The 12,971-nt window shown below is 36.6% G+C and overlaps 1 pseudogene; it reads right to left on the reverse strand.

The window, feature by feature from the left end:
* Positions 1–862: 862 nt before the first annotated feature.
* LOC140010572 (probable receptor-like protein kinase At5g24010) lies at positions 863–12,971 on the reverse strand (annotated as a pseudogene).

The following is a 12,971-nucleotide window of genomic DNA, read 5'->3' on the forward strand; positions in this document are numbered from 1 at the left end:
AGATTGGGATTTGTGTTTGGTTTTGAATTTTTGAAACTTTCAAACTTTTTGGTGCACTATTCTTCACCCACTCTCCTACACCGAGGAGGGAAATCTCTAAAGTTAGAAAGAGAGTCTCTCAAAGAGAGAGAGTCTGTATTTTCATCCAATAGCTTCGTTTGGTTTAGATTATGTCTATTGGGTAAGATTTTAGTTGCCAATGCACTATAATTTCAAAAGGTAGTAAGGCACACTGACGCAACATAAAAACATTGACAAAATAAAGGCTATCTACAAGTAAAGCACATTGAACAATATGTATATTCAATCTAACACATAGAAATTAAAATTTCAATCAATACCAATCAACTTTGAAGCAATCCACTTCAATTTCTATACTACTATTGTACAAATAGGGTCCAACTTTCAAACAGGTAAGATAACAACTACTATTAATGTTTGATGCATGCACTTACTTTTATTTTTTTCTTTATTGTCAAACCTTCACATCTTTCTTGAACAAGGGTATTCTATTAATCAATTACTAATTTACAACTGTATGAAAATATTTCTCCATGGTCACTGATTATTCACAAAAAATAATAGTTATCCAAAATGATGCATAGGCACACTTCTAAGACATCTTGTAATCATTTTTTTTTTGCACTACATAAGGCATACTGAACAATATGTACATTTAGCCTAATATATATACATCATTTCAAACACTCATACCAATTAAGTTTGAAGTAATTCACTTCAATTACTAGATAGCTGATATATGAATAAATACTAATCTTAAAAATGAGGTACCACTCATTAATGTCGGATTCAAGTTTCTAGCTTTCTAGACAAAGCTGTTAAAGAGATAGCAACACCAATATGAGGAATCTCGTTCCCTTCCTAAAAATTGCTAAACTTAATAAGTTTTTGGTAGTAGCTCAGCTTGCATTCCTTAAAAATTGAACAACTTACTAATGCACTACGCGAAAGATTCAAAACATTTCTCAAACAGGCAATGGATCTCCATGGTTACAACAAGGTAAGAAGAGCAATGCTGAGTAATTTTACAAGCTATTGTTTTATTGACTACTTGTCTTGAGAGACTGCAATGGAACTTCAGTTCTGAAAGCTAGAATGTAATCACTTGTACATCATCAAGCATCCTCCATCCTTAGCTAAGAGAACATCTCACTAGGATTTGTGCTACTTCTCTCAATATTAGCATCTGAGCCAATTTCATCTTCACTCAGAGCAATGCTGTGAGAAGGCAAGCTGCGAATTACTGGCAATGTCAAGTTGTAGGAAACATCCATGTTGCTGCCCTCATGCAATTGTTCCGGGATTGCAGTGTGCTGAAGCTACAATGCATACTCAAGATCCCACAACACATCAACCATATTAGGCCTATCAACTCCACATTCTTTTAAACACTTCTCAACAGTTTCCCCATATTTGCTCAATGAATTCGAGTTAATCTTACCAACAAGTAAAGGATCAATGATTTTGTGGAGTTCTCCTTCTATTAGACAAGACATTCCCCAGTTAGCCAGGTTTACTTGCTGCCTGGGAAGCGAGTTGTCAATGGCTGGCCTTGCACAAAGCACTTCAAGAAGTACAACTCCAAAAGAGTACACATCAGATTTTTGAGTTAATTGAAGGCATCTAAAGTACTCAGGGTCAAGATAACCAAAGCTGCCTTTCACCTCTGTACTAACATGGGTTTGATCAAGAGGACCTAATCTTGAAATACCAAAATCGGCAACTTTAGCCACATAATGCTCATCTAGCAGAATATTTGTTGACTTCACATCCCTGTGAATAATTGAACCACCTAGACCTGTATGAAGGTAGTGTAGACCTTTTGCTGCATCAATGCACAATTGAAACCTTCTATTCCAAGATAATCCAGATATTGAAGTTGATTTCCCGAATTCTTCCCTAGGAGTGCACAGATGGTCTCTCAGAGTCCCCTTCTCCATGTTACTCAAAAACTAGTACCATCTCTGATCTTTCATCGCAGTATCCAATCAAAGAAACCAGATGGCGGTGGTGAATTTTGGCCAAGACCATTATCTCAGTTTGGAATTCTAGAAGGCCCTGCGTTCATCCTGGTTCACTTCTTTTAACAGCAACTTTTGTCCCATCCAATGTTTTAAAAATCGGACCATTAATTGAACCGATGAAGTGAAAGGGTCGAAATTCAACCGGTCGGACCAGTTCAACCTCAGTTCAATGAATTTTTTTAAAAATAATTTATATAAATATATATATATATACAAAATAAGACATGTAATGCACTAATTTAATACTTTATATGACGAAAAGTTTACTATTTTTTAATAACTTGGATTTTTAAAAATAAATTTTTTAAATTATAAGTTAAAACAAATAAATTTCATCTCAATTTCAATTATATCTAAATCCAACCCAAAAATATCACAATATTTTGAAATTATACAAAATTCACGTCTATGAGAATTTAGATATTGTGAACATAAATTTTAATTTACGTTTTGGGATTTAGAGATTGCAATTTAAAAAAGAAAGTTTGGAGTTCGAAGGAAGTCAAGAAAATCGAAAATAGAAATGTAAATTTGATAAGAAACAAAAAATGAGATAAAAGTGACTGGTTGTGGCATTAAATAATTTGGGTTAAAAAATTATTTTTTTAACTTTTTTCAATTTAATGGACAAAAACAAAATTAAAAGATGGGAGAAAACATCAATAAATTAAAAATAAAGAGGTTTGATTAAAAAGGGAGTGACAAAAGAAAAGAGAATAGAGAGAGAGAGAGAGAGTTGAAAATTAAAAAAAAAAACTATGAGAGGATGAGATTTTATAAGAAAAATGGAAAAAAGAAATATGAGTGTTTGTTTTATATAAATAAGTTATCAAAAAAAAACTAATAAGATGTGATAGTACAACGATTAATACATTGGTCTTCTATTACAAAGGTCTTGAGTTTGAATCTTGATAGTTGCATTTTGCAAAAAAAAAAAAAAAAAAAAAAAAGGAAGGTTGAAAACCGGTTCAATAGCGATTTTTACGGTTCGACCGATTCTTAACCGATTTTTTGATAAAGTCAACTATGGCATTGAACCGGACCGGTGCCATGGCCGGTTCACCGTTCGATCCCTCAGAGTACCTCTGTAGACTTTGCCAAAACCCCCTTCACCGACAATCAGTTTCTCATGAAAGTTCTTTGTGGCGTACAAAATTTCACCAAAAGGCCTCTTCAGGCAAGATTTAAATCCGGAAGAGGGGAACCATTGGTATTTCTGTCCGTGCTCTTGCTATATGAACTTCCTGCATTCAGATCCATTAATTGCCAGTCAAGAGCATCGACAGGTTTTCCTTTCCTCAACTTCAAACTAAACCAGAACAATACTACTGTAGTGATGATGGGAACCACACCTCCAGCAACTGGACCAACAATCGCGGGCGAATGCTTGTTTCCTGATTCACTTCCATTTGGAATTGGACCTGAAACGTTAACCAACTGCATAATCTCTACCCCGCTCAGAAAGGGGTGTTGATTATTAGAATCTTGCTGTGGGCCAATACTTACATTTATAAAACCAGAATCATCTGAATCCACCACAAAATCAATGTAAAAAGGAACTGCCGTCATGGCTGCGGTAGTTGATTCTTATGGATCAATTTTTTGGCTGAAGTTACTATAAATATAGAGATTGAATTTCAATATCTCGCTACCAGCTTGACTAATTACGTCACAAAAATGCACCCGGACTAGAAATTTGGCATTTCCATTTACATTGAATCTCCAAGAAACATTAAAATTTTCTTTCGGGAGAATGATACCTTGCTGACTAGGAGTGATGTTCAGCTTTTTGGCAGTGTTATAAACAGGGTCAGGAGCATCAAACTTTGTTGCAAATCCGGGCTGGTAATTAGGCGATGCACTACGAAGTGGAGTTTTCTTGGCTGCATTCAATAAGACCAAATAATCATCATCAGGTATCCAATTTCTCCCCAAAGTATCATTGTACGGTGTTACAGTCGGTCCACCAACGTTAATCCTGTGAACTACTTGTAAAGCATTGGACAACAAACCATTGTAATCTCCTTTTCTTCCAGCAGGAGTTATGTAAAAACGAGAATCCTGAATGAAGTTATCAGGAGCAAGAAATGCTTCTATAGCATTAACAAAGGCAAAAGAAGATGACCCGGAAGGCGTGAAGTAAATTTGGAAGTTCCCCACATCGATACGGATCAAGAACTCTTTAATCACAGGTGACTTACTGGTGCTACTATTTTGGATGCTGAAGCTGGATAGGAGTGAAAACTTGGAAGTTGACACGTCGAATCTGGCATTAGCAAGATTATCTGGAGAAGTGAAAGCATAGAAGTGAAAACGTACCACGTAAATGCCATTCTGGACAAGGTCAAGATCATATGAAGATTTTTGTCTGAAAATTCTTGCAGTTTGATAGAGTGGAGAAGCTGCTGAATCCGATGATTGGTCTTCTTTGGCTATGTTGCTGTGGCTTGAGGACAAGGTGAAAGAATCGGGATTAGCGTCGCCAACGAAGTTCCGCCCGTAGACGGTTGTGCTGCCACTTGAGCCACAGTTGATGAAGTAGCGATCAGGTACGCTGTAAGCGGAGGTGTTGATTCCGTTGAACAACAAAAGATAGCAGCACAAATTGAAGAGGACATAAATTGTTTTTGGAGGATGAAGGATTTCCATTGAGTTTTGGTGGAAATTGATGAGTTTCATGAAGATGGTTTCTCCAATCTGTACTGTGAAGTCCACGGAATGGGAAGCCTTATAGTCTTTAGCTAACTTTTTCTCATGTGGGTACGAAATGGAAGAGGACAACACATCCGCCTGAAGCTACATTAAATTTTAGGGATAATTTCATACCTCCCTTCAAATTTGAAAAATTATAGAAGCCTCCCCCCAAAAAGTATGTTTTAGTAACAAATGGTGACGTCAGCACAAAAAAGTCTAATGAATATCCTGTACTGCCCCAATTTGATTTGACAAACAAATTAAATGACAAAAGAAATCAAATATCAGCATTACTTATTAAGTAAAAAATTTTAAGGCAGCTCTTCTTTGCAGCAAAATTTAGGTCATGTTTCAAGGCATTATTTTTAATGTTTGGACTTCTTTTGCCTTTTTTTTTTTTTGCTAATAAATTATGAAGAAATTATTTTTAATAAGTGCATCCCTACTAATCAGCTATTTATAAAACTAAGCAGAAAATCCATTTAAATGACTTAAGAATTGAATACAAATGCATTACTAGTTGAGATGGGGTTAAAGCTTTTGGATAAAGAAATATTTTTGAGATGTGGTTTTCTTTTTCCTTTACACCCGCCTTTTCACTTAGAATTTGTAAATTGTCAAGACTATAACAAAATTTTTATAACACCGACAAAGGTCGGTGTAATTTTTTAAATTTCAAGTCAAGAAAGGTGGCTAAATTGTTAGAAATTTCAAGAGAGATTTATGAAACTATTCCTAAAATTGTAAGAATCCGAAGCCCTTCCATAATTGAGTTCTGTCCAATTGGATAAACTAACACAATTTTTATACAAACTGATATATTATTGGTGTAATCGTGAGGTTTACATCAACTGTTTGGAATCTAAGTTTTTTGGGAGTTTGTCTCAAACTTTACAGTAGTGCACTGTAGAAGTTTTTGAAAAAATTTTGTAGAAGTTTTTGTAAGGTGAAAAATTTTGCAGAAGGTTTTGTAGGGTGAAAAATTTTTTTTTCTTTTTTTTTCTTTCTTTCTTTTTTTCTTTCTCTTTCTTTTTCTTTTTCTTTTTTTTCTTTCCTTTTTCTTTTCTTTCCTCTCTTTTTCTTCTTCTTCTTCCTTCCCCCTTCCCCTTCCCCTTCCCTATTACCTCCACCACCCCCAGCAGCAACTCCACCAATGCCACCTCTCGCCACCCCTCTCCACCCTTTCCCATTCTCCTCCCCTCTGCCCCGCCACCCCCCTCTGTGCCTACGCCCTCTGCCCCGTTACCCCTTCCCCCACCCCTGCAAAAGCTACCCCGCCACCTCTCCCTCTGCCGCCACCTGAGTTTTGCAGCAACAGAAATGATTTTTTTTCCCAATGTTCCATCTCGCTCTCCTCTCCTTATCTTGCCGGCAGAATAAGCAGCAACAGCTGAGTGTATTTTTTTTTTTTTTTGCAATTTTCCTTCTCCCCAAGCTGCAGGAGAGGGAAGGTAGCGGGGAAAGGTAAAGGGAAAAAAAGGAGGGGGAAGGGAGAAAGAAAAAAAAGAAAAAAGAGATTTTGGAAACCAACATATCGGTCAAAGGGGGAGGGGAGGGAAAGAAAAAAAAAAAGGAAGGCCGCAAAAGTTGGCCGGAATAGTTACCGGCACCAGAAGCGGTGGTGGAGGTGGTGGCCGGTTGGGTGGGGGAGGAAAAAGAAGAAAAGTTGAAAGGAAAGTTTTTTGTGTATTATTTTGAAGTGTGTAAGTAAAAAACTTTGATAAGTTTTTGGGGTTCCTGTAGCAAAAGTTATTAAAAAACTAGTAGCTAAAAAACTTAGCCAAAAACTTCACTTCCAAACAAGCCCTTCGTATTATCAAAAAACTTGTAGTATCAATTTATAAATTCTAACAATTCACGCAACTAGCTAGACACGATGGGAACGGGGAGGCCCCATGTCCTATCAAACTTGTGGCGGAAGGTGAGCGAAAGAAACACCACTTTGACCGCAGCTGGCAGATTGACTTCTAGTCATCGGATGAGTTGACTTCTAGTCGTCGGATGAGTACATATTAGAGTGCGGATTCCATTTCCCAGTAGAAATTAATAGTTGACGAAATCCACCGCTCACAAGCATGAATTCTTATTTTTATTTTTTTAGGGCAGTATTGTTTAAGCAAAAATCAGGAGTATCAGCTACAATATCCTTTATTCTGTCTCAAATTAAGAAATCTTTTTGGAAAAATGGCCAATTTAGTCCCTATACTTTTTTTTACTGTCAATTTAGTCCTTACATAATTTTTTTTTTACCAATTTAATCCCTATACTTATTTATCGGTTCCAATTGAGGAATTCCGCGGCGGTGCCACCTTGTGATTCCGATCAAACGTCTAATTGAACACTTAAGCAAGGGTATTTCGGGTACTTCACTGCTGAGGCTCCTTTTCAGAAGTAAAAATCAAAACCAAAAGTGACCGGCACACTTTTATCACCACTCAGAAAAATCCACCTGAAACCTCAACTTTTTCTTGCAAGATTTCAGTCGATTTCAACGGATGCGGGTGGTCAAGATTGTCTGTTTTTCCCCTTGCATTTGGAAATTTTGGCACAAGCTAGACAAATAGTCAAACGCACGAACCTTTTCTCTCAATTACTCAATTTATCAATCAAATCAATGGCTGAAAAATTGAAATATGACAATCAATCTAATGGAATAATACCGAACAGATGACTGAAAAATATGGAATAACAATAGCAGTAATGCGAAAATGGTAACAAAAATAAAATAATAGCAAACAATAAAAGTCGTCAATGGTCGCTAGCTAAATCTAATACAAGAAAGCCAAGGCAATTGACAAGAACTACCGCAAAAGATGGAGCAAAGTTTGGTGGAGGAGGAGCTGAGACACCAGCTGGAGAACCAGACGGAGATGGAGTGGTAGAGCCCGAAGGTGACGTGCTAGGAGAGCTAAAGGGTGGTGGGGTGGAAGAGCTGGAAGGTGGAGTTGCGCCGATCGATGAAGGAGCAGGAGCAGAGGCAGGGCCGGATGGAGGCCTGGTGGGGGCCGAAGTTGGTGATGGAGTGGCAGCAGTTCCGGTGACGTTGATGGCTAGCTTTTGGCCGAGTAAGCAGTGTTGAGGGAAGGTGCATATGTAGAAATGTTGACCTGGGGTGGTCAGGGTAATTCTGGTTGGACCAGTGTTCATTGTGGTTCCGGTGGCAGAGGTGTTGCAGGAATCATAGGCTGACTTTGATGTCACCACATCAACATCATGAACTCCAGTTGTAAAGTTGAACACTGCATTATTGATGCAATATTGTGAAATAGATACATGTCAGTAACCAACAGAAAATTTCTTGCAAGATTTTAGTCAATTTCAGTCGGTTTTTGCAAGAAAAAGTTGAGGTTTCAGGTGAGTTTTTCTGAGTGGTGATAAAAGTGTGCTGGTCACTTTTGGTTTTGATTTTTACTTCTGAAAAGGAGTTCCAGCAGTGAAGTATCCGAAATACCCTTGCTTAAATGCTCAATTAGACATTTGATCGGAATTACAAGGTGGCGCCGCCGCGGAGTTCCTCAATTGGAACCAATAAATAAGTATAGGGATTAAATTGGCCAAAAAAATTATGTAAGGACTAAATTGACAGTAAAAAAAGTATAGGGACTAAATTGGCCATTTTCCCAATCTTTTTTGAGTGACAAAAAGGTTTGTAGGCTTTAGGATTCTTGTGTGCTAGCTCCCTATGTTGATGCTTTTTTCTGTTGAAAAATTTCAAAAGTGGGGGGTTTTAGGATTAAATGCTAACGAACTAAATAAATCAAATGCAAAAAATAATTAATTGACAGAAATAAATGGGGAAACTCTAGCCACTTCAGAAATGGTTCATGCAACTGATCATCGATTCAAATATAATTCCAACATTCATCAATAGATTGGTTATAGTTGTCATACACGCGATAAACAACCAGTCTTTCCTTAATTTCTCAATAGTTAAGGTAAACCATTAACTATTTCTCTAACTCGGAAATAACCCTAGGTACGACCGTAGAATTTAATTTCTAAATTGCATTAAGATTTAGAAAAGTCCAATCCTAATTAACAAACACGCTACGAGGGTTTGTTTAAATTAGATCGTATGTTTCCCTGACATAAACCCAATTATGTCAATTGCTACCGAGACAGAGGTAATCAAACAATTACGGATTCAACTATATACCCCCAATTAACAAATAGACAACATGGATAATTAAATATTATGCAACTATTCAATCATACACAATAGCCATAACCATTAAAAGCAGAAAACATACAAATACCAATAAATGAAGGAAGCAATTAAAATAATTTAGATCTCACAGTTATTGTTGAACCAAATCTTCAATTGTCCTTGACTAGAAATACGAAGTTAGTTCTCCATTAATGGAGAACAAGCCATGTAAAAATCTGTTTTAAGCTTCCCCATTGTTTCTCTCCCAAAGTCGGCTAAAAAGAAAAAAGTACAAAGACCTAAGTACCTCCCAATTTTGTTGCTGGCTGAACTCTTAATCACGCGGGATCCGGCCTTCTTTTCTCCTCTTTTCTCGTAATTGATTGGTAATCTAATACCAATCCAATTCCTAAAAAGATTCCTATCACAATTTAATTTCCTAAAAACTCTCCCAATCACTTGAGAATGATCCTGCGAAATCAAAAAGGTCCTGATAGCTATCAAATTAGGAAATTGATTCAGATTTGGAGATTGCTCAATATCAATCCCGACTTTTCGGCTTTGAGCAGTGAACTTAGGCGCGCCCCCGTGCAACCATCAGATGTTTTTCACTAAAAAATCTTCATTTAAACACTTTTGATTCCCGCTCCTGAAATAAGCACAAAATACCAAATATAAATAGAATCTATCAAATAAAAAGATATTTAGCAAAAATCAAGGGAAAAATAATTATAAATTTAGTAACAAATTATAACCTATCAGCTACATATGACATAAGGTGCTTTAGTCCATAAAAAGTTGAAAAACATATGAAGACATGCTATTGTGACGTTTCTAGACGTCTTTAATTCATTCTAAGAATTTCCATGGCTTTTGCCACTTCCATTTGAACTGTAATAGCCATTGATGGCCAAACTCTCCCCAACTGAAGAATTAGCAATGCTTGAATGTCGATATCAGCCAGTAGATTTCCTTTTGCTCCTATATTAATTTGTCTCCCCATGCCACTGATGATATCAGTAGGCACTACTGATGTCTTGTTTGCTCAAGGACTGCTACAAATAAAAGGGCAACAAGCATAGATATATAACTCTACTAATGATAACAAGAATAAGACAGATAAAGAGGGAAAGCAGTGAAAAGCAGCAGATGAGTTGTGAATAGCTGAGCTGCATTTCAATCTTGTTAAGCAAGGTAAGGTAGTAGCTTCACCAAAATGTCTTGAAAGATCATATTTGTACTTGACCAATATGTCACAATAGGTTCCTATACAAATACAGCAAACTGGCAGTCAAGAATTCAAACCACATCTACATATATATGTGCAGTGAAAAGTTAGTTAGACCTAGACAAGTGCATACTTACAGGGCGGAGAAAGCCATCACCATCCTCCAACTACAAGTGTTTGTACAAGTATTTTATGATTTTGTGTATACAATCACAACATTTTGGCACATATGTTTTTGTCATTTCAGGTGAAGATGTATGAATTTTAATCTTGGGAAGAAAATGATGTATTTTGGATATATTAGGGACAAAATCCCTATTTTAAAATAAGGAACTTAAAATGTAAAAAACCTCATATATGAGAGACTAAAATGTGATGAGAAGGTCTTGGTATGGTGACTAAAATTGAGTTCTCATGACTTAAAAGGTATTAGTTTCAAATCTTCTCTCTCTTTCCCTACCTCTTAAATTCTACCCATCTATAAATTTTTTTTTTTTAAATAAAGACCAAATTGCATCGTGCTAGTTTCAAACCTCCCTACTCTCTTTGCTTTTTAAATTCTACTCATCTATAAAAAAAAATTTTTTTGAAGAAAAAAGAACAAATTGCATCGCTCAAAGGTGGTACGAAGCTTATATGTGAGGCCCTAGTTTAGCAATTTTCCTTTTGAAGCTACAAGATTCAAAATTTTAAAGTTGAAGGAAATAATAGTTGCTTTTAACCCCAGGATTAAAACGCAGTTCATATTAAGGTGTAAGACTATGGAAATGTTATTTAACATGTATGCAAGGCTGCAAGCTTACTTAGTACATCACCCATCCCACATAGAGAGAGATTAAGAAAAATTGTGCAAAGGAACTTCCAATTTCCAAGGCCAAGCCAACTTACCTAGAGAGTTACATTTTTACTAGTACATTTTTTCTACTTTGAACTCTTAGCACACATGGTAATTCTCCTATAAAGTTCATACATTATCATTGATCTACTAAATTGTCTATGGTGTAACATACAAAATTTTAAACCTTTTCTGCCAAAATAACTATAGGCCCACCATTTGATTGTGCCCCCTTAGGACAAGAACAGAAGTTAGAAGAACCCTTTTTACCAAGCCAATTAAGATTGGCAATACTAATCAGGGTTTAAAATCAGAACAACCAGCAGTGGAAGTTTTTGATGAACAGTGATACCATTGACTTCACACATGTCCAATTCCTCAGGTTTAGCTCCATCAGGCAATTCAAAATCAAACTTGTGCACTAATGTTGCTAATGCAGGCTCATTGATAGCCAAAGCAAAAACTGATAACTGGGCAACCCCTTCTGCCAGCACCAAATGGAATCAATTCAAAGTTAAAACCTCGAAAATCGACATCACTATTCAAGAATCTCTCTGGCTGAAATCCCTCAGGATTATCCCAAAACGTTTGAATCTCTTCCAATTGCCAAGCATTCACGAGTACTTGTGTGCCTGCTGAACTATCATACCCCATTACTTTGACATCTTGAGTTGATTCTCTGGCAAGTAGTAACGGAACAGGTGCATGAAGTCTTAGAACGTCCTTTATCACTGCTTTTAGGCATTGCATTTTGTCTAAATCATCTTCAGTGATTTCTGATTTTCCATTTGCTTTCTGTCTCAACTCATTCTGCAACTGCTTCAAGATTTTGGGATGCCTCAGAAGTTCAGCCATTGCCCACTCCATATTTGTATGTGTTGTGTCAGTTCCACCTTCAAACATGTCCTAATCAAGGAGACATAAGTGATTTAAGTCACAATATTCAGAATATTAATGGCCTTATTACAGATCATCTCTTTAATTAGAGTTATATTATGCTAATTTATCATAACAAGCATATGAAAAAAATTGAAATTATCATACCAAACCATCAGCTAATCTAATGCTTAATTAATTAGCAATGTGTTCTTTTCAATCAACAATTCCTAGGTTGAAAGAAAAATATTACTCTTTTGAAAGTAAATCTAAGAAAAAATTGGACAGTGAGAAACAACCATGGAGATCAAGGGCTTCTGTAATTGCCACTGGTTATTAAACGGTCCAGTTTGTAATCTAGATTGGTCACATCAATTCAGTCTGATCTATGCAGTTCATTTCAAATTTTGGGAAAAAAAATAGACAATCAAGATCTAGGCCCCATCAAGTCGACCCTGTCCAGGCGATAAGCTGTTCTGCCAATTGCACAGAAACCAAGTCCTGGCCAGAGAGTCTTACCAAAATGACAGCTTTGATAGAATCATGCTCAATAGCAAACAACTTTTCCCTCAGTATCTGAAGCAAAATGTCCAGAGAGTCTGAGCAGGTTGTCTCAGTAGTATCAGCAGCAGCCTTGTTCCTGTGCTCTTCAATTACTCCCTCTATGAATTGATCAATCTGTTTAACCACTCTTTTCACTCTAGCATCCAAACCATTGAAACGATTCAGCCATGCAAGCCAAGGAACATAATCCCTTGTATACCCCTAATATCTGAATGAATTCTGCTGAAGTATCCTTAGCTTTCCTCCCATGTTCTCCATCACCGTACTTCGTCCCCAGGGCAACCCTACAAACTACTCATTCGTAAGAGTTGCGAATAAGTCACTCAAGTTTATCAGGCAATTTGATGAAGAAGATAAGCATTCTTACTTGATCTTTCCAATCACATGTGAAGTCTCTTCTTCTCGAATACGTCGAAATGATTGAACCATTTTGTTACTTAAAAGTTGATGCACAAGAATGCTTCTAAGTTGCCTCCAATACTCTCCATAAGGAGAAAATGCTACATCCTTGGAGCCATAGAAGAGTCTACGAGCTATACTTAGTCTTGGCCTGTTTGAAAAAACTTGATCATGGTCTTTCAT

Source organism: Coffea arabica, chromosome 7c (genome assembly GCF_036785885.1).
Source record: "Coffea arabica cultivar ET-39 chromosome 7c, Coffea Arabica ET-39 HiFi, whole genome shotgun sequence".
Taxonomy (NCBI): domain Eukaryota; kingdom Viridiplantae; phylum Streptophyta; class Magnoliopsida; order Gentianales; family Rubiaceae; genus Coffea; species Coffea arabica.